Below are 23,034 nucleotides of genomic sequence, written 5' to 3'. Positions count from 1 at the left end.
GACCTCGACACACAAGTGGTTTACAACATTTGGAAAATATTACAGATGATTACAGAAAAACAGAAACATAGATTTGGAAAGGACCACAAGGCTTATCTAGTCCAACCCCATGCAGTACAGGAATTTTTCACCCAACATGGGACTTGAACCCACGACCCAGAGATTAAGAGTCTCATGCTTTCTTTTGTGTGCATCGTGTTCATGCGCACAAAAGCTCATACCAATAACAAACTAAGTGTGTATCTGAAGAAGTGTGCATGCACACGAAAGCTCATACCAATAACAAACTTAGTTGGTCTCTAAGGTGCTACTGGAAGAATTTTTTTTTTTTAAAAAAATAATCTACCAACTGAGCTATTCCTTAGGGCCAAACATTGCTTTGTGTCAATGAACCCTGTACACCGATGGAGCTATTAAAAAAAAAAAATCTACTTCTAATAAGAAACTACTGCTTAGCCAGCACCTTCTAGATCTCAATTTTCTCCCCCATTAATAGATAATGCAATGTATTATAGATACATAATATATAATACCACGTATTATCTGCCAGGTGGGTTACGACACTATAAAAATACAATATTAAAATCGGAGGATTAGGGTGGGATTTGACATTATAATGGTTACATGTGCTTCACAATATCTATTACACATTTGCAAAAAATAAATAAATGATTTTTTAGTGTGGCAGCACCCACACTTGGGAACTGTGTTCGTTTTGGTGCCTGCTAAAAAATTATTTTTGTTTCGAAGTGTGCATGCACACGAAAGCTCATACCAAGAACAAACTTAGTTGGTCTCTAAGGTGCTACTGGAAGGAATTTTTTATTTTATTTTGTTTTGACTATGGCAGACCAACACGGCTACCAACCTGTAACAAGTATTAGACGTGTGTTGTTGTTGTTGTTGTTGTTGTTGTTGTTGTTGTTGTTGTTGTTATTCACTTTTCCCAGATATTTTAATAATTTATGAATTCCTTAAGTAGATGTCTTTAACTGCTTATACAGATAGTGTTATCCTTTTATTTTATTTTATTGTGAACCACTCTGAAGTTTTGCAATCACGCGGTGTATAGATTTTATAAAACACGTGCGTGCGCACACACAGTGTCAAAGTTCAGCATCTGCCTCAGTTCCTCAATCAATCAACCCCGGAGGCTCTGGGTTGTAGGCTGCATTCTGTGGTCTGGATTCAGACAGGTCTGCTTCACAGACTCACCATTTTGATTCCCTTCCTTGGTAGAGATAACGTCTTTCCCTCCCTCCTTGCTTTCAGATAGTCTTGTTTTGGTATGAGCAATCTTTTCTTCGCAGAGACTCAAGAGCTTCTGAAGCTCGCATTGTTCTCTTGACTGCATCCCCTGTCACCGCCAGTACAATGCAGCCTCACAGCGCCAAACCTTTTTCTCTCTCGTCACCTCATATAGCGATACCGTGATCCAGGTCACTGCCAGCTTTTTACCCAACTCGTGTTCTGCCATTGTGCTTTGGCTTGTTTTTCTCCAGGGACAAATGCCTTGAAGTCTGTAACCCAAGTGACAAGCCAACTGCGTTTCTCTCCGTCTCTGGAGATGTTGTGATCGCAGGACTTTCTTCTGCTCACGAAGCAAAACATAAATAAATGCCATTTTCATCAATATGAGTAGGTGCCCTGAACAAGCAGTGTATATGAATACAGTAAGGTAAAAAACAAACAAAAAAAAACACACCTTAATTAAAGCCATGGTTTTCCCAGTAGTGATGTATGGAAGTGAGAGCTGGACCATAAAGAAGGCTGGTTGCCGAAGAATTGATGCTTTTGAATTACGGTGCTGGAGGAGACTCTTGAGAGTCCCATGGACTGCAAGAAGATCAAACCTATCCATTCTCAAAGAAATCAGCCCTGACTGCTCACTAGAAGGACAGATCCTGAAGTTGAGGCTCCAGTACTTTGGCCACCTCATGAGAAGAGAAGACTCCCTGGAAAAGACCCTGATGTTGGGAAAGATTGAGGGCACAAGGAGAAGGGGACGACAGAGGATGAGATGGTTGGACAGTGTTCTCGAAGCTACTAACATGAGTTTGGCCAAACTGCGAGAGGCAGTGAAGGATAGGGGTGCCTGGCGTGCTCTGGTCCATGGGGTCACGAAGAGTCGGACACGACTGAACGACTGAACAACAACAACACCTATTAGGTCCATAAATTACCGTATAGCATCTATTCAACACAAAAAAACCAGTGACAATTTGTTGTTGACAAAGGACAGCTGGACACATAAAGGGCCCCATTACCTTTAGTAGCTTAGGGCCTCATCAAACCTCAATCCGGCCCTGCGGATGACCAATATTTTGTTGGGGTTATTTTTAAAAACCAGAGGGTGGGATTCACGTAATGAACCCAATCAGTGGAAGCCTCGGTCAAAGAATTCTGCTTCCACAATTGGACTTTTGCTTTTATTGGAAAATATATTATAAATTTCTTTTGCACTATTGGTTTTTGCTTGTTTGTTTGTTTGTTTGTTTTCTTTTCTTCTTCTTTTTCTCTAATCCTTGGTTTGGAATTGTACTGTATTATATTGCTGGCTTTTGCTGTAATAAACTGAGTTTGAGTTTGATTGGACCTTCCCCCTCTCTCAACCCGTGATCCTCCAAAATTTGACTCTGGGTGGGTTTGGAATAACCCCTAAAACAGCACACGGGGGGTGGGGCAGGCGAGAAATGGATTGTTTCATCTGGCAATCTGAAATGCCTGAGAAGATGGAAAATTCACAATAGTATGATGTTGAGTGTCACACAAAACTTGGCAACCCTAGAGTTGACAGGTTTGCTTTCTCTTGGTGACAATGTTTAAGGGCAGATTCTTGACCAAGATAGCAGACATGCCTCTTCTCGATTCTGTTAGAAAAGTTCCATCTGAAAGAAATTGAGAGTGTTGACAGAAACACACAAATATAAGCTGGTAAGCCAGCATTTGTTGCTATGGAGGAAAAGAAATAAACTTTATTTTTTTTGGCACACATACACAATCATGTCACAACTTTGGCTTGTTCAATAATAACACAGCCGGCCCCAAAATATTGACAAGGGAGAAGTGTTGAAGAATTGATTGCCTTCTTCAGACCACTGCGTCTCTCTGAAATGCTCTGCCATCGCTGACGTGGGCTGATCAAAGGAAACATGCCCAGACAACACTTAGCGGAGTCAGGGGAACTTTTCCCCCACTTCATAAACTTGCTTTCGAAAAAGTGTAGCCAGGCCAGGAAATAACAAAGTAGAGATTTGCCATTTGGAATAGTTAATCAATAAAGGACATCGCTACATCTTTTCGCCTTTTCTTTCTTTGTTTCAAATGGGAAACAATATGCAAATGTTTGTTTACACTCATCTGCACTCCGATAAGGCAAGTTCAAAGGGAGGTGCAGATCAGAACAATAGCTAATTAAGTTGTACATTTTTCAGGAATGGGAGAAGCTGCCAGTTTCATTTTTTTCAGTTACAGGTAGGTAGCCGTGTTGGTCTGCCAAAGTCTAAACAAAACAAAATAAATAAAATAAAATAATTCCTTCCAGTAGCACCTTAAAGACCAACTAAGTTTGTGGCACCTTAAAGATACCGGGTATCTGAAGAAGTGCGCATGTACACGAAAGCTCATACCAAGAACAAACTTATTTGGTCTTTAAGGTGCTACTGGAAGGAATTATTTTATTTAAATTTTTTTTATTTTGTTCCATTTTTTTTTCAGTTTCTTATTTTTCCATTCTTTACATTTCCACATTAATTCGCTTTATATATATAAAATCCTCATGAAAATAAACCAGCATTTCAGTGTGGGGATTTATCTTAATATTCATATGCGTACAGTATGCAATTTTGCCTAATGTACCCATTTCTATAAAGCAATTTCCCCTGATCTAATGCATTTTTGCACGTGATTTTCAGTAATATGTGCTTGTTTGTGCAAAATTTACCTCAATATATGGAATGGTGCACATATTAATTGGTTGGGGAACTCATAGGGACACGGGTGGCGCTGTGGTCTAAACCACTGAGCCCCTTGGGAAGGTCGGCAGTTTGAATCTACGCGACAGGGTGAGCTCCTCTTGCTCTGTCCCAGTTTCTGCCAACCTAGCAGTTCAAAAGCATGCCAGTGTGAGTAGATAAATAGGTACCACCGCAATGGGAAGGTAAATGGTGTTTCTGTGCGCTCTGGCTTCCATCACGGTGTCCCGTTGCACCAGAAGCGGTTTAGTCATGCTGGCCACATGACCTGGAAAGCTGTCTGTGGACACATGCCATCTCCCTCAGTCTGAAAATGATGAGTGCTGCATCCTATAGTCGTCATTGACTGGACTCAACCACCCAGGGCTCATTTGCCCTTTATCTTTTAACTGGTTGGAGAACTGCATTGCAAATTCAGGAAAGCACATATTTTGACTGATAGCTATGTTTCGACAAAATAAAATAAAAAAATCATTCCAGTAGCACCTTAAAGACCAACTAAGTTTGTTCTTGGTATGAGCTTTCGTGTGTATCTGAAGAAGTGCGCATGCACACGAAAGCTCATACCAAGAACAAACTTAGTTGGTCTCTACGGTGCTACTGGAAGGAATTTTTTATTTTATTTTGTTTTGACTATGGCAGACAAACACGGCTACCTACCTGGAGCTATGTTTTGGTTCATGCATTGCTTCAGATAGCGCAGTTTAGGTATATAGGTTCACCTTTAAATATGAACCGAATTGAAATTTCCCCACATTGTGTTTTTTTAAAAAATTAATAAAAATTTTGGAAAAAAAATTCCCCACATTTCTTGCCTGGGCAAAGAAAGATTGAGTTTCTGCTTTGAAGGATCTTGATTTCCCATCAAAACTCTATGAAAATCTGCTTAATATACTCTGGGATTAAAGTGACACTTCCTCGTTGCACCTGAGTTGATGTCTCCAAAGCATTACAGGGATGGGGTGGAGACTCCCCATCTCTCTCGCCACAGAAGCAGCATTGCGTATGGCAAATATCAGGAGCCCTAAAGGTAAAGGTAAAGGGACCCCTGACCATTAGGTCCAGTCGCGGACAGCTCTGGGGTTGCGGCGCTCATCTCGCTTTATTGGCCGAGGGAACCGGCGTACAGCTTCCGGGTCATGTGGCCAGCATGACTAAGCCGCTTCTGGCGAACCAGAGCGGCGCATGGAAATGCCGTTTGCGTTCCCACCAGAGTGGTACCTATTTATCTACTTGCACTTTGACGTGCTTTTGAACAGCTAGGTTGGCAGGAGCTGGGACCGAGCAACGGGAGCTCACCCCGTCGCGGGGATTCAAACCGCCGACCTTCTGATCGGCAAGCACTAGGCTCTGTGGTTTAATCCACAGCACCACCCGCGTCCCCTCCATCAGGAGCCCTAAGTGGCCACAATTTCCATGCATCCTGATGCCTTGGGATATTCTCGGTTGCAACCCGAGCAGGCTGGCACCTTTTGTCAACCAAGGAAGATAGAAGCAAAGAGTGAGGAGTGAAAAATATGCCCTGTCCTCTTCTGGCACCAGATTACAGGAAACTGGGAAGCACCTAGAATGCTACGAGAGACGAAGGCTTGCAGAAGTGGCACCAGCTTCCAAAAATATGCCTTTGCAACTGTACTTGTGCATGTGTGGCAGTTGGTGGCAAGTGGGTGACCGGCAGATGGCAGCCAGCCAGCGAATGTGTGGAAACAACAGAGTGAGGAACCAAAAGATACACTAGATGCATGGGGATTTGACAGGAAGTCTGATTTGTGAAATTAAAGTTTTGTCAACTTAAGTTTGTTATGTATATGTAGGTAAGAGAGTCTAGGTATATATAGGTATATATAAGTAAGTGGATGTATGGACTATCTAATTATATGCCTGGTTGAATTTTTTTTCCTTTTTCTATTTTTTTCCCTTTTAGTTTTCTCTTAAGATATAAACAATAAGACACAGATACGACTATGTGGGATGTTAAATTTTATTCAGTAATATTGTATAATAGCAGTTGTAATACTTTGTTACCTTTTTTTTCTTTCTTTGTTAAACAAAATGAATTAATAAAAATTAATTTTTTTAAAAAAAGATACACACCATTTGGTTCTGTGCTGTTTTGGTTCCCCATTGGCTGAAATCCTGGGACATCCCAGGGCAGAATCAGAAGCCTCTTCTTTGTCCTGTGTGGAAGATAGCAATGGGGAGGGGGGGGAGAGACGGGACGACGAAGGCACACACCTCTCACACAAATCTCAATCCTGCCTGCTGCTTTGGAGAGGGAGGCTAAAAGATTCTCTGTGGCTGGATAGAAAATCGGTGTTACCAATGCAGAAAAGCCTCTGGATCAATACGAGCGGAGAGAATTGTTGCTCCTGCAGTGCCGTTTATTTATTTCTGCTCAGTGGAGTCCTGCTTTAGAACATCAGGAGACAAAACACTCTAACAAGGCTCGAATAAGCAGCACCGATCCCAGCTAGGGAGAAAATTCAAGGAGCAAATCAAACACACACACACACACAAATAGCTGGCAACGGCATATTTTCACATGTAAAGCAAACCCGACTCTAAATAACTAAGATTCTGTTGTTGCTGCATATAATCTGTGACAGTTGGATAGAATACAAAAGAAAATGCCGTACAAGGCACAGCAAAGTTGGCTCATTAATCTGCTTCATGCTGAGTAGTGCAGAGGAGATCAAGCCAGATTCCATTTTGGATTTGCTTACTGACTTGCTCCAGGCCTGTTCCAACTGCTTTAGCTCACTGTAAAAGCACAACGAGGGTATGCATAGGCCAAATTTCTAAGGGCTCATTGCAGAGGCTCAGCACCTAAGGTCTATTGGAGAATCTGGATTCCTGGCAACCAGGGCTGTGCACGCATACACCTCATACAGCCTGGGACCTGATCCCGTCCTTCAGATCAGCCCCAGTCAGACCTGGGTCAGAGCTGAGCTGATCCAGATCTGGGCCCCAAGTGAATTCAGGGGTCAGACATAATGTTTAATTAGGGTTTAAAATGATCAGCAGTATTATATCTGGCACCTCTCCTGAGAGTACTGCAGAGAGCAGGACTGAATTTTCTGCTTACCAGCTTTGCAATCCTGCTGGGTGCTGCTTTTCCGGTGAGGAATGCCTTGCCTTATCAGACTCCTGCAGCCTGTAGGGCTGAAAACCCCTTTTACCAGCTGCTAAATGGAGGATTTGATCCTGCTCAGTTTGGCTGTACAGACAGTCCCCCTCCCCCCGGAACAGGCATGTGTAACCAAAGCACAGGGTGGTGCTATTTGAAAGCCCTTTTGCAAAGCTGAATGTTGGAAGATTCAGGGCAGATAAAAGAAAGTACTGTGGAACTCCCTCCCACTAGAGGCACTGATGGCCATCAACTCAGATGGAGGAGAGGACTGTCAGTGGCTACTAGTCATGAGAGCTCAGCTCTGTTTCCACAGATGGAGGGCTCAAATCCCACTTGTGGATTTCCCACTGGCATCTAGTTGGCCACTGTGAGACCAGTATGCTGGACTGGATGGGTGGGTCATTGCCTGATCCTGCAAACTCTTCTTATGTCAGGATGATAAGCTCCCAAGAACAAGAAGACTGTGGTGTATATAATAATAATAATAATAAATTTATTTAATTGGGAGGGGTGGCTAATACCCCAGAGGACAGGATCACACTTCAAAATGACCTTAACAGATTAGAGAACTGGGCCAAAGCAAACAAGATGAATTTTAACAGGGAGAAATGTAAAGTACTACACTTGGGCAAAAATAAATAAATTGAAAGGCACAAATACAGGATGGGTGACACCTGGCTTGAGAGCAGTACATGTGAAAAGGATCTAGGAGTCTTGGTAGACCATAAACTTGACATGCGTCAACAGTGTGATGCAGCAGCCAAAAAAGCCAATGCAATTCTGGGCTGCATCAATAGGAGTATAGCATCTAGATCAAGGGAAGTAATAGTACCACTGTGGTCAGACCTCACCTGGAATACTATGTCCAGTTCTGGGCACCACAGTTCAAGAAGGATACTGACAAGCTGGAAGGTGTCCAGAGGAGGGCAACCAAAATGGTCAAAGGCCTGGAAACGATGCCTTATGAGGAACGGCTTAGGGAGCTGGGTTTGTTTAGCCTGGAGAAGAGAAGGTTAAGGGGTGATAGGATAGCCATGTTCAAATATATAAAAGGATCTCATATAGAGGAGGGAGAAAGGTTGTTTTCTGCTGCTTCAGAGAAGCGGACATGGGGCAATGGATTCAAACTACAAGAAAGAAGATTCCACCTAAACATTAGGAAGAACTTCCTGACAGTTAGAGCTGTTTGGCAGTGGAATTTGCGGCCAAGGAGTGTGGTAGAGTCTCCTTCTTTGGAGGTCTTTAAGCAGAGGCTTGACAGCCATCTGTCAGGAATGCTTTGATGGTGTTTCCTGCTTGGCAGGGGGTTGGACTGGATGGCCCTTGTGGTCTCTTCCAACTCTAGGATTCTATGATTCTATGATCTGGCTGGGTTTCCCCAGCCAAATTGTAGTTGATATAGATTAGAGATATAGATATATTCTCCAAACTGGACAGCCCAATTTCAAGTTAAAGCCTATACCTGCAAATGGAAAGCAATGAGTAGTGGGATATGAAGGAATAAATCAGCATCCCTCCTAACTTCATGTACATGCAGATGTTGTCGAAGACAGCAGAGACTACCCTGGAGAGAATACTGCAATGGACGTCTCACTGAAAATGTGAGCTGTATTCAATTTGGGACGGGAGGCCTTCCATTGGTGGGATGTAAATTGATCGGTGGATTCCTTGCTGTTCAAATTCTATCAAATAATTAGGGATGGGTGAGTGGAAAGCAATACAAATTTCTGGATACATATTTTTCTTTTTTGTTAAAAGAAATCCACACCATATTGTACTCATGTAGCCCCCCCTCCAATTCATTTGTGTACACAGACATTCACAACAGTGGCACACAATGTTCTTTTTTTTAAAATAAGAATTTATTGGTTTTACAACTGACAACAAACAAATATAACACCCACATTAACCCAACACCTAACAAAAATAGACAAATATATAAACACCAATAATTCTTCTTCTTATATTATACAAAAAAAAAAAAAATCTTGTTCGAATCTTGGTACAGACTTCCCCTGCCTTTTCACCTTCGGTTCTAAAACCAAATATTTCTTTGATAACATCATATACCATCTTAATCTTAACAACTCGAAAATCTAAGAGTTAAAATATAAATCATAACAAATATCCTCATTCACTGTAACTGCTGTTAATAACAAAAGTCAGAATACCTCTTTTCTTTATCAAAAACTTAAAATCTTAACACACCGGTTTCAGGTTACCATAATATGTCTTTTTTTCCTTTTTGTCCTTAATACAGTTCACCCTATCCCCCTTCTGTCCATTTTCTCTGGTCGTCTTGCTCCAACACCACTCCTCGAAATGTCTTTTTTCTTTACTAGTCCACAGATCCAGACTAAGTCCAAAACCGTCCTTGCATAGAACATCAGGGTACGCACCTCTTCTTCCAGCCTCTCCGGTTCATCATCCCATTCTTCTTTTGTTTGTAAGCATAAACATAAATTTTTCACCTTCGCTCCCGAGCTCTCACCTCGAGAGTTAGATATAACAGTTTTCTCCGTCCTGGGTCTGCCACCCCCAAAGGACGATTCATTTTTCCGGAGTCGCCATATCATTCCATCCTGTTGTTCGATCATCCCCTTCAGTTCCATGGCAAGGTTCTCTTCCACTGCAGCCATCTCCTGTAAAGTCTCCTCTGTGGGATAAATCTTTTTTAACATGTCACAATTCAATATCTCCAATTTTCGGTTGAGCAATTCCAATCTCAATATAATAATCCTTTCTTCGTCACTCATCTCACAGTTCGTAACCAAATCAAAAACAAAGCCAAGCATGGCAGAAGCAGGCATAGGTGTCAGATTACAGTTTCGATTTTCAAACTTCTCCATCTTAATACCAGTAATTTCCATTCAGTCACAATCCTTCGCAGCCATTTTCCCTGAATCCAGGGTGCAAGATCCACAAATTTTAAAAAGAGATATTGTCCACAAATTGTTCCCCAGAGGGAAATCCAAAAAGTCTCACTTATCAAACTTCAGATACTTTGTAACTATCACTGTAACAGCAGTCTCTTAAGCCAGTTATTTTCTATCCCCCGAAGGGAGGGAGGCAGGCTTCCTTTCCGAGTTTCACCCGGGTCGTTAAAAAAGATGCGAAAACAAGTCCATTCCAATACTCACGACCACCGGGTTTCTAAAACTTCAGATTTTGACAGGTAGAACATTGACGCTCATCGCGGGGGCAACCGCCGCTCCACATCCCGGTTGGGGCATATCCTCTAGAGCCCGGCTCCGTTGTCCCTTCACCCCCACTCCCCCTTTACAGGGGGAGCGAGGGAAGGGTTCGGAGCCACAGTGGGCATAGCCGGGGAGCCCAGGGTGCGGGACGCTCTTCCCGCACCCCACCGGAGCCCCGCTTTGCAGTAGCAGGGCTCCAACCCCTGGGACGGACTGGGTCGCCTCGCAGCCGAGGCAACCCACGACCGCTCCGCAATGGCGTCGCCGCCGGAAGTCCGGCACACAATGTTCATGGGGATTTGCTGCTGCAACCTTCTCATATAAATTCATTCGCATGAATGAACGCAACATTCACACACCATTTAACAGTTGACTAATTGATAGTGGTACCTACTCCTTCCTCCGCTGAACCTCTTCCTGCCAACAATACTCTGTCCCACCTCTCTCTAGACATTGTGCACTGATTGTTGTTGTTGTTTTAAAAGACTTCTAAGCAGTTGCAATATTCATAAATGTTCCATAACACCCCAACATTGAGCCAATGAACGAGAAAGACTCATTTCAATTAACTGAAGCCAGAACTCTGATGGTCAGTCTTATGGAGATTTCAGCCCAAGTTAATTTCACCTTCTTCTTCTTCTTCTTCTTCTTCTTCTTCTTCTTCTTCTTCTTCTTCTTCTTCGTTGTTCACTTTTATCAGGCTTATCCAATCTGAGGATAAACACTAATTTGATTTGACAGATCACTTGTTTACAGTGTGTGCCTTTCATTGCAAAGATAGTTTTCTTCCCAAATAGCTAGCAAAGAGGATGGATGTCTGGGTTTGAGTGGGGTGAGTCTTTTTTCCAAAAAAAATATTGATTTTGACAATTTTAAGCACATTACATATCAGTTAAATTTTTCATCCTCCCCCCCCCCCCCGCTCCCACTGAGGGAAGCAATTATCCAAACCCCTCTCTCACAGGAGCTAATATTAAACATTTCAAATCTAACATACCAAAAAATAATAGAATCCTAGAATCCTAGAGTTGGAAGAGACCACAAGGGCCATCCAGTCCAACCCCCTGCCAAGCAGGAAACACCATCAAAGCATTCCTGACAGATGGCTGTCAAGCCTCCGCTTAAAGACCTCCAAAGAAGGAGACTCCACCACAGTCCTTGGCAGCCAATTCCACTGCCGAACAGCTATCACTGTCAGGAAGTTCTTCCTAATGTTTAGGTGAAATCTTCTTTCTTGTAGTTTGAATCCATTGCTCCGTGTCCGCTAATAATAATAATTGCTTAGGTCTGGCCCTTTTCCTAAGGCCAAACATTTTTCCTTTCCTCAATTTCATTGTCGATTGACTTCCTCAGATCCCCCCCCCCCCGATGTATTCATTATCCAACCTCTTTAGCAGTTTTCCAAATCATGGTCAAATCTATTTTTACCTAATCACAATATCTTTTTAAACATAATCTTACAAAATCAAACCTATCTCCTAATAATTTGTACTCAACCTCAGCTCTTAAGTATTTCTGAAACTTTCTTATAAGTGTATATTTAATTAAATGAAAGGGATCATCTGTTATTTTCCTTTCTCTCCGGAACCTGTCTTAGAGTCTCCCAGACAGAAAATTCAGCAAAGAGCATTTAAGCACCGTTCTGGGAGGTCTCTTTCTCTTGCCATCTTTCATTTTATTTTTCAATGGCAGATGGGTAGCACCTAAGCACTCTGGTCCACAATGCAAAGGACATCTCTCTGTCTGCTCCACAATAGGCTGCTGTAAAAGTGGAACTGCAATCACAGCTGCTTTCTCCTCCTGTTACCGGCTGCGACTAAGTGTAGGCCATTACAGCCCATGACCTCTCAGTTCAGGCTGCCCTTCTGAAGCGTGGCGACAATTTGGGAGGCCAGCTGAGCAAAGACCAGCTTTTATTGCTCTCTCTTCACCCAACACCCCCCCTCCCAGCAATGTTTACAGACATATTTAGGAACTGGTGTCCTTTTGAAGGAACGCTGTTTCCTCCTTGTCACAAAAAGTGGCTCATGGAAGGTTATGATCCACAGCTGGACTGAGGGTAACGATTGTGCTGTTGTCACTTCTGGAGGGAAAGACTGGAGTTGGAGGGAAAGGGAACCTGTATCCTGGGACTTCAGCCTGTATCCTGAGCTTGTGCTAGCTCCTCCAACCCCTCAGGTAACTAGCTGAGAGCCGCTGCCTAGAGGTATGAGCTGAACAGGGAGAGCAAAAGGGCACTTGGTCATGGCTCTTGACTGTGGTGCTCAGACTTCGACGTTCCTTCACTAACAGTAAATGAAAACGCAGACACACAGAGAGAGCAGATAAGCGAGGGATGCAGAGTGGAGGGGGAAGAAGCAGGGAGAAGCCGTAACTTGATCTCTGGACACAGAGAAAAAATGAAAGAGAGAGCCAGAGTGAAAGAATGCAACTTGCAAGTTCTGATAGTGACATAGATTGAGAGGAAGTAAGGGGGGGGTGGAATTGCCCAAAACTTGCTGGCTAACAAGGCCCATCAAAAAACGCCAGAAGGGAAGAAAGAAGAATAAGAGTTTGGATTTGATATCCCGCTTTATCACTACCCGAAGGAGTCTCAAAGCGGCTAACATTCTCCTTTCCCTTCCTCCCCCACAACAAACACTCTGTGGAGTGAGTGGGGCTGAGAGACTTCAAAGAAGTGTGACTAGCCCAAGGTCACCCAGCAGCTGCATGTGGAGGAGCGGAGACGTGAACCCTGGTTCACCAGATTACGAGTCTAACGCTCTTAACCACTACACCACACTGGCTCTGTGTTGGGGAAGGAAGAGGAGAGGGCCAGTTTCGGCAACTGGATCATTCAGTGAGGACTGATGGAATGTAGCTCTGAATGGAGCTTTTGTAAATAAGCAATAAATATGAAATAATTAATGGCTGGAGTCGAGTCATGTAGGGGGCAGGGAAACAACAGCCTGACACAGTCATTGGGCCAACCACAGTCATTGGGCCAACCATCAGCAGAGCACTCCCTGTTCACCCTGAACTTTGTAGAGCAGATTTATCCTGCACAAACAAGACAAAGATTCATTGACCTTAAGGCCCACAAGCTTCATCAGGACTGGGAACAGGAGAGAAATACCAACCTGTGGCTTATTGGCCAACTATCAGACCTGGGATTCCGGTTTCAGGAGTGGTGTTGCAGACCCTCTTCTCAAGACCCTGGAGGTCCCTGGTCTGTGCTCGCTTGTAAGGAAAAGATATGGGGGAGCACAGGGATTAAGGAAAGGGAAGTTCTCCTTCTGCACCCGCTGCCAAACTTCCCACCTCCCTGATCTCACAGGTGCTACAGTGAGCGATGGAGGAAACATTGGCTTTGTTTGCATTTTCCAATGAGCCTCTGCCTATTTTGCATTTCCTGGCCCAATAAGCAAACTGAAACACAACTTTCCTTTGGAAGTCGTGCATCTCTTAATTTTGTGATGCAATCCTCCAGCCAAGAAAGCATGCACAACAAAATGCACACATTGTCAAAAAGAATGTACAAAACTATAACATGTCAGGGTGAACAGCTAACAGAAATGTATATATTAAGTAAGTTGCAGACAGCAATACTTACCTTAGGAGAAATCTGTGCAAAAATGCATATTGACTTATGGGTTACATCCAGTGCAACTCTTGTGCAGAGGCGAGTGTGCCTCTGACAGCAGTCTCAGCATGGCAGCCATCATATTCCCCAGACAGAGAAAAGTTGATTCGCCCTCATTTGCTACCCGCTCACCCCCAAAAAAGTTATGGTGGGGAATTGGTGAGGATTGCATTTGATTAATGCATGGACTTTCCTTTCAGATCCATCAAGGATCGCAGCAAAGGTTGACATCAAAATGGAAAAATAATTGATGGCATCTAGATGACATTCATCTTCAGTTTGTCATGCATTGATCCTTAAGCAAATATTTCAGTGCTTGCTCCTTTCACATTTGCTTGTTCCTCCAGAGCAGCTTTCTTGTAATGGAGAAGGAGGCAATGGGGTGTGTGAAGGGGAGTCACCGAGATTGTGTGTTAAACATGAGCAAACTTCTTGCAGTGCTCTTGAACATATGATGTTGCTTTTATCCTACATCAAAAGCAGAACCCAGCACAGTCCCATCTACTCTGAGTGGAAGAGGCTCTTCAAAGACCAAGTTGACAGTCTTCCAATTAGTGAATTCCGGCTCAGCATCCAGCCCTCATTTTCATGCCATGCTCTGATTGCATCTCCTCTGTGAACCACACATAGACAGAATGTTGATCCCAGGCTCACCTATTCAGGGAGGTTGCTTCAAAGGAAATCATGGTTCCAGGTATTAGCTCCTCGGGGTATGGGGAATCCACTTTGCAAATGGAAAACCTTGACATCTCCAGTTAAAAAGGTGGAGCGAACGTCTGCCTGAAATTCTGGATAATCACTGCTAGGGAGAGTGGACAAAGCAGGAGATTGCTGTGGCACTCAGATCCTTACTGTGGTCTTCCAAAAAGTATCTGGTTGGCCACTGTGAAAACAGGATGATGGACTAGATGGGCCACTGGTTTGATCCATTATACACTAGCAGGACCTAAGCACAAGAGCCATTTCCCCAGATGAGATGAGAGCCAGTGTGGTTAAGAGCAGTAGACTCATAATCTGGTGAACCGGGTTCGCGTCTTCGCTCCTCCACATGCAGCTGCTGGGTGACTTTGGGTTAGTCACACTTCTTTGAAGTCTCTCGGCCCCACTCACCTCACAGAGTGTTTGTTGTGGGGGAGGAAGGGAAAGGAGAATGTTAGCCGCTTGGAGACTCCTTCGGGTAGTGATAAAGCGGGATATCAAATCCAAACTCTTCTCGTCTTCCCCTTCTGTGGTTTCCAACATCTGGTATTGAGAAACATTTCTTCCCCCAACCACAGAGGTAGAACACACCCATCCTGTGCATTACTGCCTCCTGTGGGAGTGAGTTCCATAGTTTATGCCTTGCATGAAGAAGGACTTCCTTTAATATGTCCTGAATCTTCCAACGTTCAGCTTTGTTGAATGTCCATTCAGAATGTTATAATGTTAGGAGAGAGAGAGAGAGAGAGAGAGAGAGAGAGAGAGAGAGAGAGAGAGAGATTTCTCTATCCACTTTCTCCCTGCCATGCAAATTTTATAAACTTCATAGAATCCTAGAATTGTAGAGTTGGAGGGGACCCCGAGGGTGTTCTAGTCCAACCCCCTGCAATGTAGGAATCTCAACTAAAGCATCCATGGCAGGTGGCCATCCAACCTCTGCTTGAAAACCTCCAAGGAAGGAGAGTATGCAACCACATGTCACCTCTTACTTGCCCTTTCTCTAAACTAAATAGACCCAAACACTGCCATCTTTCTTCCTAGGGGGACCTCTCCATCTCCTTGATCATTTTAATTGCTCTTTTCTGAACTTTTCCCATCTGCTACACCCCTAAGCTTTGTCTCATCCTGAAATGTCTTCTTCTTCTTCTTCTTCTTCTTCTTCTTCTTCTTCTTCTTCTTCTTCTTCTTCTTCTTCGAATTTATATACAGCCCTATATACAGCTCAAGGGCGATTCACAAGATAAAATTGGACTATGAAACCAGAAAATGCATAATAAAAATGAAAACAGCCCAATAACCCCCCCCACACACACACACATTTTGAAGGCCATAGGATGCCAGTCAAATCAACCAAAGGCCTGGTTAAAAAGGAACCTTTTTGCCTGGTGCCTAAATGTGTACAATGAAGGTGGCAGGCGAACTTCCCCAGGGAGGGCATTGCAGAGACAGGAAGCCACTGCAGAGAAGGCCCTGTTCTTGTGTTGCCACCCTCCGGACCTCTCAACACATCGCCTGCCTGACATACGCAATACATCCTAGAAGCCTGGGATAGCAAATTGCCACCTTGGTGTGGCACTTTAGCATAACAGAATAACAGAATCGTAGAGCTGGGTGGCACCCCCAAGGGTCATTCAGTCCAACCCTGCATTGCAGGGGGTTGGGCTAGATGACCCTTGGTGGTCCCATCCAACTCTATGATTCTATGAACCCCCTGCAATGCAGGAATCACACATAACATGAATGGCCAAACCACGAAATAAAGAGAGCTGCTTGCCCAAGAGAGCACATCTGTAAAAAAACACACAACAACCAAAAAATCCTGAAACACCATTGATTCCATCTCCTGTGCTTTCTGGCTCTTCTTGCTTCGGCATAGCAGTATAGAAGATGCAGTTCATAACTCCTAGTGACAGGCGCGATATTGATATCCACCAAAGTGCCTGAGGGGAGAGAGAAAATAAACACTTGATAAAAGTATGATTTAAGATTAATAGTTGTCTTGTGAAGATCCATGATAAAACATCCCATAAAGAGATTACTTGCCCGCAGTACCAAAAAACTCCTGCAGTCACGGCTGAGCGAAGCCAGAGAAGAAAGTCTAATTTCAGAGCAGGTTTTATCTCAGTCGGGGAACCATCCCTGCCTCGGGAATACTGTAAAAGTGCGGCATTACTTCATGTGAAAACACTGTAATTAAACAGAGGGCTCGGTCAAAAATGGCACAAAGGCTCAGATTTTGGATCCAAATCTAGGTTTTTTGGGGGGAGAACTTTCCTTGACTTAGTGACTTCCAGAATTTGATTTACTGAAGCTTTTTATATATTGCTCAGAGGCCATAGTTTGGGCTCCAACACCCATCAGCACCAGCCAAGGTGACCAATTGTCAGGGATGACAGGAGCTTAGTCCAAACAAAACTCATCCCCACAGGAGGCAGTGATGGCCACCAACCTGTTGTTGTTCAGTCGTTTAGTCGTGTCCGACTCTTCGTGACCCCATGGAGCAGAGCATTCCAGGCACCCCTATCCCCCACTACCTCCCGCAGTTTGGCCAAACTCAAGCCAGTCGCTTCGAGAACACTGTCCAACCATCTCATCCTCTGTCATCCCCTTCTCCTTCTGCCCCACATCTTTCCCAACATCAGGGTCTTTTCCAGGGAGTCTTCTCATGAGGTGCCCAAAGTATTGGAGCTTCAGCTTCAGGATCTGCCCTTCCAGTGAGCACTCAGGGCTGATTTCTTTGAGAATGGATCGGTTCGATCTTCTTGCAGTCCATGGGACTCTCAAGAGTCTCCTCCAGCACCATAATTCATAAGCATCAATTCTTCGGCGATCAGTCTTCCTTATGGTCCAGCTCTCACTTCCATACATTACTACTGGGAAAACCCTACCTTTAACTTTACAGACCTTTGTTGGCAAGGTGATGTCTCTGCTTTTTAAGATGCTGTCTAGATTTGTCATTGCTTTCCTCTCAAGAAGCAGGCATCTTTTAATTTCGTGACTGCTGTCACCATCTGCAGTGATCATGGAGCCCAAGAAAGTAAAGTCTCTCACTGCCTCCATTTCTTCCCCTTCTATTTGCCAGGAGGTGATGGGACCAGTGGCCATGATCTTAGTTTTTTTGATGTTGAGCTTCAGACCATATTTTGCGCTCTCCTCTTTCACCCTCATTAAAAGGTTCTTTAATTCCTCCTCACTTTCTGCCATCAAGGTTGTGTCATCAGCATATCTGAGGTTGTTGATATTTCTTCCGGCAACCTTGATTCCGGTTTGGGATTCATCCAGTCCAGCCTTTCACATGATGAATTCTGCATATAAGTTAAGTAAGCAGGAAGACAATATACAGCCTTGTCATACTCCTTTTCCAATTTTGAACCAATCAGTTGTTCCATATCCAGTTCTATCTGTAGCTTCTTGTCCCACATAGAGATTTCTCAGGAGACAAATGAGGTGATCCGCCACTCCCATTTCTTTAAGAACTGGCCATCGGCCACCAACCTAGATGGCTTTAAAAGAGGATGAGACAAATTCATGAAGGCTATTGATGGCTACTAGCCAGGATGGCTAGGCTCTGCCTCCACAGTTGGAGGAAAAACTGCTCCTGAACACCAGCTGATGGAAACCACAGGAGGGGAGAGGGCTCTTGTGCCCGAGTCCTGCCTCTGGACTTCACATTGGGGCATCTGGCTGGCCACTGTGAGAACAGGGTGCTAGACTAGATGGGCCATTGGCCTGATCCAGCAGGCTCTTCCGATGTTCTTACTGCACCTTTCACCTACTTTGTTCCCCATACCGGACTGTACACAGTACCCATCTCATTGGCAGGTTTATTGCATGCGGAGAGAGGCATTTGTGTGCGAAGGTGGCAAAAACAACAGCATGATGACGGCATATGTAGAGGAGAGGTTAAATCAAACCTTATCTTTTAGAAAATAGCCGTGCTGTTTTCAACTCATTAATCATCCATTATCTTCAAGGATTGGATGTGTGCTTATGTGCAGTTCATAAAAGGCCCAATTTATCAGGAAGCTGTTCTCCACGAACGCTACGGCTTCAGCTGCCATTCACTTCAACCGGGTTTGTGCGATAGATTTTCTCGATGAAATGAGCCCAAAGTCACAGCCGGTCCTTGCATCCTCCTACATCATTATGCCTCTTAGGGTGGGGGGTAGAGTGTCGTTGAGCATTAGATTCCCACAAGGGGGCTGGAGGTGCATGGGGCTGGAGTCAAAAGTGGATACAAGTAGAATTTAGTGGTTCTGCCTGGTGCCTGTCATTGTTTCTCTCTGCCTTCCACTTTGCCAGGCTCTATGGACACCAAACACCATTGAGCAGGTCGTACTCTCTCCCCCTTCATTCTTTCTCTCTCCCCCAACCCTTTCTTCCCATTTTTCCTCCTTCCAACTTTCCTCCTCCTCCTCCTTGTTGTTGTTGTTGTTTGAATTTATATGCAGCCCTATACCGGCAGCTCAAGGGCGATTCATAAGATAAAATTGGACTATGAAACCAGAAAATGCATAATCAAATAAAAATGACAACAGTCCAATAACCCCCCCCCCCACACACACACATTTTGAAGGCCATAGGATGTCAATCAAATCAACCAAAGGCCTGGTTAAAAAGGAACCTTTTTGCCTGGTGCCTAAAGGTGTATAATGAAGGTGGCAGGCAAACTTCCTCAGGGAGGGCATTCCACAGACGGGGAGCCAAATTAGGCTGAGGGTTCCACTCATCCTTATGACCACAGGTTGACTGTTCCTCCTCCTCCTCCTCCTCCTCCTTTACCTGCCCTTCACCTTAAGGTCCCAGGACTGGTTACAAAATTAAAACGCAACATTAAAAGCAATTTAAAATAACTTACAGTAATTTTTTTTTAATAAGATGGGTCTCTCTCTCTCTCTCTCTTTCTCTAGAATCAGAAGCCAGAGTTGCATCTTCAGTTGTATAATGTAGGTTCCAGGTGGGTGGGTGTGGGTGGGTGGGTGGGGGAGTTCTACAGCTCAGGGGCCACCACAGAGAAGGTCCTCTCCCAGGCTGCCACCCCCTGAGGCTCTGAGGATGGAGGAGCTCCCACAAGGGCTTCCTCTGCTGATCTCAGTACCGGAGAGGGACTGTAGGGATGGAGGAAGCATTTTAGGTATTTGTGGCCTGAGCATCTTGAATTGGGGCCGGAAACAAACTGGCAACCGGTGCTGCTGTTTTAGAACAGGGGTTATATTTGAGATCTAATTGCAAGCATAAATCTAGCTGCTGCATTTTGGAACAACTGAAGTTTCCGAATCATCTTCAAGGGCAGCCCCACACAGAGCATGCTGTAGTAATCCAATATTCATTCAAACTCCTGTTGATGCAGTGCAAGGGACATTAAGGTAAAGGTAAAGGGACCCCTGACCATTAGGTCCAGTCGTGTCCGACTCTGGGGTTGCGGCGCTCATCTCGCTCTATAGGCCAAGGGAGCCGGCGTTTGTCCGCAGACAGCTTCCGGGTCATGTGGCCAGCATGACAAAGCCGCTTTCTGGCGAACCAGAGCAGCGCATGGAAACGCTGTTTACCTTCCCGTCGGAGTGGTCCCTATTTATCTACTTGCACTTTGACGTGCTTTCGAACTGCTAGGTGGGCAGGAGATGGGACTGAGCAACGGGAGCTCACCCCGTCGCAGGATTCGAACCGCCGACCTTCTGATCGGCAAGCCCTAGACTCTGTGGTTTAACCCACAGCGCCACCTGGGTCCGTGCTAAAATGTGGTCCTCAACAGGTGCTAGTTATTTCCTCTTTCTGACAATAGCATAGTGAAGGAAAGGACCAAAGTCTTCACTTTATTCAGCAAATAGCATCGAAACAGTCTTTCATCCCATTGAAATGAGGCAGTATGTGTGCTCATGCATGTGTGTGAGTGAAATTATTATCTTTATGAGCAATGGAAATGCTGCAGTTAAAGTTTCATCTGGGAAATGGCATCTTGTTGGGAAATACTCCCTGAAAACATCTTTCTAACTGACACAAAGGATATTGGCAAGCTTTGACAAATAGTTTTCACCAACTTTCCCTTTCCAAGCTGCACGAGGAATATTACATCAAACGTTTTCGGCTGTTATCCAAGAACCACAAGCGAAGAAAAATGATTGCTTACATATTTCTTCTTGTGCTGATGAAAACTCCTGCCCAAAAACATGTGCTGTACGAAACAAACCTGTGTGCCGAGAACAGCTTCCTTTTCCTTGTGAAAGGCTCTTACATGAAGCATTTGTGCAAAAGCAACGGACGATCTGCATTGGTTTTTTTCTGTTTTCGGAAAGCAGCGGCCTCTGTCAGATGGTGTTCCAGCCTAAGGGGTGTGTTTTGAGTAAAGGGATAAGTTCCATCAACAGAAGCCAAGCATGGAAACCAAGACAGTGTTCGTGTTGGAAATGCACTGTAAAAGAGGTCAATTTTTTCCACATGTGGTGGTTGTGTGACAAGGTGAAGACTTTTGGGATAGTGTGTATAATGAGTTAAAAAAGATATTTAGGTACACCTTTTTTATAAAAAAACAAAACAAAAACTGGAGGCATTTTTGCTAGGAATGGTTGGAGAGGACATTAAAAAGGAAGATCCGAAATTCTTCCTGTATGCCACAACAGCAGGAAGACTACTCCTCGCACAGAGATGGAAACAACAGGATATTCCAACAGTTGAAGAATGGCAACAGAAAGTATTGGAGTATGCGGAAATAGCAAGGCTAACTGGAAGAATCCAACAGCAGGACGATGAGAAATTCCAAAAAGAATGGTCCAAATTTATGGTATACTTAGAGAAAACTGTACATAAATAAAGACACTCACAGGATTGAAATAAAGCTCATAACATTTATTGTAAACATTTGGTTAGATCATAAGATGTAATGCTGTAATATAATAAGAAATGTATGTTTAAAGTACGGTATAATAGAAAAATTTATTAAGGTATAGTAGACATTTATGGAACGTATATATAGTAAACACGCTTAAGTAAGAGTAATGTAAAGAAGCCAGAAGAGGGGTGCAGGGGAGTTAATTCAGATAATATATAGATTTATAGGAGAATAAGCTGTATTGTGTTTAAGATACTTGGAAAAATTAATAAAAAATTATTGGAGCAAAAAAGAAAGAAAGAAAGAAAGTGTTCAATCTCGATGGAGATGCATATTGTTGTTCAGTCGTTCAGTCGTGTCCGATTCTTCATGACCCCATGAACCAGAGCATGCCAGGCACTCCTGTCTTCCACTGCCTCCCACAGTTTGGCCAAACGCATGCTAGTCGCTTCGAGAACACTGTCCAACCATCTCGTCCTCTGTCGTCCCCTTCTCCTTGTGCCCTCCATCTTTCCCAACATCAGGGTCTTTTCCAGGGAGTCTTCTCTTCTCATGAGGTGGCCAAAGTACTGGAGTCTCAACTTTAGGATCTGTCCTTCCAGTGAACACTCAGGGCTGATTTCTTTAAGGATAGATAAGTTTGATCTTCTTGCAGTCCATGGGACTCTCAAGAGTCTCCTCCAGATGCATATTAGCAGGCACAAATGTTGTATCAGCAACAGATGATCCGAGACTGAATTCTAGATAGTGCTTCAGGCCAATCTTCTTACCAGTCCAAGAAGCACCCCAAAAGTAGATAATGGAGGAAGCTAAGCCCACTGATTGTCTCCTGTATTCTGTAGCACACATTCTCCAACTCTAGGGTTCCATTCAGCCATAATAGGCAGCCTGGATAGCTCAGTTGGTTAGAGCATGGTACTGATAATGCCAAGGCTGCAAGTTTGATCCCTGTTTGGGGCAGCTGCATATTCCTGCATTGCAGAGGGATGGACTAGAAGATTCTTGGGGTCTCTTCCAACTCTATAATTCTATGATAATAACTAACAGCCATTGACTCAGTGTGAGGCAGCTTCCAATGTTCCAGATATGAAACCTAACATCTCCCTTCTCAAAGACATGCACTTTTTAAATCAAACAACTAATTAGATTATTATTATTATTCATGTTCTATTGAGATCTGTTCCGGTTGCACATATCCTACCCTGCAAAGCATTTATCAGGCTGTTAGTCCACAATGCGAAGCACTTAATATCTAGAGCAGTCTTGAATAATTCATTAGCGCTCAATGCGCCTAATACCGATAAATGGGAGCCCTGCTGGTTTCTCACACACTTCTTGGTTTAAGCAATGATAAATATATGCTTTGCCAGACAGCCATATGAGCTGTAGGGAAGGAATTCATTCTCATCAAAGAAATAGTAAATACGGAGCATTCCCACCTCATGGAAGGGAGAGCGAGGAGAAGCTTAGATTCCTGACTGCATCCTTCCGAGAATGATGTGAGTTGGCATTGGGGGCCCAAACATCAATGAAGACTGTCACATGGAAAATGAAGAGTTGCTGCTAAAGATTTATTCATTTATTTC

At 43.9% G+C, this 23,034-nt stretch overlaps 1 non-coding gene across 1 annotated transcript; it reads left to right on the top strand.

Annotated features, from left to right (window-relative positions):
• Positions 1-22,334: 22,334 nt before the first annotated feature.
• TRNAI-GAU lies at positions 22,335-22,408 on the top strand. The gene has a single exon. It is a non-coding gene; the product is annotated as a tRNA-Ile (tRNA).
• The last annotated feature ends 626 nt before the right edge of the window (positions 22,409-23,034 follow it).

Source organism: Lacerta agilis, chromosome 7 (genome assembly GCF_009819535.1).
Source record: "Lacerta agilis isolate rLacAgi1 chromosome 7, rLacAgi1.pri, whole genome shotgun sequence".
Lineage (NCBI taxonomy): Eukaryota > Metazoa > Chordata > Lepidosauria > Squamata > Lacertidae > Lacerta > Lacerta agilis.
The sequence above is the reverse complement of the archived record's forward strand: the minus strand, read 5'-3'. Positions and strand labels throughout refer to the sequence as shown.